Raw genomic sequence first — 2,093 nt, 5'->3', positions numbered from 1 at the left:
TACGGGAGCCAGGCTCCGTCACCAACTTCAACTGCTGGTAAGCTTCGTCCGGACTCCTATGGGAGCCGGACTTCGCCCTTGACTTTAATCGCAGGAAGACTCCGCCCAGACCCCTACGAGAGTCGGGCCTCATCTCTGACTCTGGCTGCGAGAGGACTCCGTCCGGACTCTCACGGGAGCCGATCCTCGTCCTCAACTTCGGCTGAAGGAAGACTTCGTCTGGACTCTTACGGGACCCGGACTCTGGGCTCCTCTCAAACGGATAGCTAACCACCTCTCTCTGCCAGATGCTCCAGCCGAACTTCAGCCGACAGGTCTGCACTCCCTGGCGTGACGCAGCAACGGCCACGATCCTGCTCCACTTCCTGCGACGGATTCTGCATGGCCCCATTACTCCCTGGCAGACCGCTATGATGCCCACGATCCTGCTCCACTTCTTGCGATGGATACCGTGCGATTCTTCCATCCTCTGGCAAGTCACGACAACGGACGTCGCTCCACTCCCTGCGACAGACTTCGCGTGGCGTGTCCCAGTGATAGCCATGATTCCACCCCACTACTCTTTGCAACAAACTCCCCCTGACTCTGGGCAGCCCACTGCCAGACGGTTACAGATATCGCTATCAGTCTGTTGCTCTCTCCGCCTATAAAAGGGGTACCCCAGATACGTTATTCTCTAAGCTCTCATTTTTACCTAGAAACTCTGCTAAAATTTTTGTTCGAGCACTCCATTCTTGTTGAGGTAGAAAACTGACTTGAGCGTCGGAGGGTCTTGCCGAAGCAACCCCAACTCTGGTTTAGACTTCTTTTGCAGGTCCCGACGGCGATCGCGACTCCCTCGACTCCAGCTTCTCCGATGCAGGTGGATTTTTGCACCAACAGGATTGGCGCAAAAGGAAGGGGCCTGAACCTTCACAGTACCCTTGTTCTTAAAGGAGCGCTCAACGGAACCACCTCTGGTTATCTTCTCCGACATCCGCTCCTCCTTCCCCCCACTGGATCCGCGCCCGATGTCTTCTCGCGAAACATCCACACGGCGACCCACGGCCCCCGCAGCCATGTCTCAGGCCCTGGTCTCACCTCTGGTTTCCCAGGCCCCACATCCTCCGGCAATGGTCGCCGGAATGGAGCGATCAGACGATCAGCCTCCGACGGATTTTGCCAACACCATCTCAGGAGGATCCCGGCAAGAAGCAACCGACACACTGGCCGTACCCCCCAAGCGACAAAATATTGAGGAGCCCATAACCTTTACTGAAGAAGATGCTCAGGGAGTTCAATTTTCTCACAACGACGTGGTTGTAGTTTCCTTAAATATAGCAAATTACGACATCCGCCGCATCTTTGTCGACAATGGAAGTTCGGCCGACATTTTGTTCTATGATGCTTTTTCAAGAATGTCCGTCCTTGATGGCCATTTGAGGCCGATTAGCTCACCTCTGGTGGGGTTACTGGTGACGCTGTTCCGACGGAGGGAATAATAACTTTGGCTATGGCCGTAGGTCGATATCCAAGGCAATCCAGGGCTCTGGTGAATTTCCTAGTGGTGAAGGCGCCGTCAGCCTACAATGCAATCCTCGGCCGACCCGACCTCAATGCTCTCCGAGCCATCGTATCAACCTACCATTTGAAGTTGAAATTCCCCACCAGCCAGGGGATCGGAGAGGTCCGAGGAGACCAAGCCCTGGCCAGACATTGCTACAACATAGCCTTGCAAAGAAGCGATCAGTCCGACCCCTGTCCAGTTGACGGGTTGGATGTCCGCGATGACCTCACTGAAGAGAGGGGCGGCCCAATCGAAGATCTGGTACCGATCCCTCTGAACGATGGGAACGCGGAGCATGTGGCGATGATCGGCTCCAACCTGGGGGAGGAGGTGCGGATGCATCTCATCGATTTTCTATGAAAGAATGCAGACGTTTTCGCCTGGGTTCCAGCAGACATGCCGGGGATTGACACGGAAGTCATGGAGCACCGCCTGGCCGTCAATCCAAAGCATCGACCGACGAAAGAAAAAATTTGAGGTCATGCGCCAGAGAGGCAGAAGGCGATAGCTGAGGAAGTGGACAAGCTCCTTAAAGCCAGATTCATTA

The sequence above is a fragment of the Elaeis guineensis genome, chromosome 9 (genome assembly GCF_000442705.2).
Source record: "Elaeis guineensis isolate ETL-2024a chromosome 9, EG11, whole genome shotgun sequence".
Classification (NCBI taxonomy): domain Eukaryota; kingdom Viridiplantae; phylum Streptophyta; class Magnoliopsida; order Arecales; family Arecaceae; genus Elaeis; species Elaeis guineensis.
The sequence above is the reverse complement of the archived record's forward strand: the minus strand, read 5'-3'. Positions refer to the sequence as shown.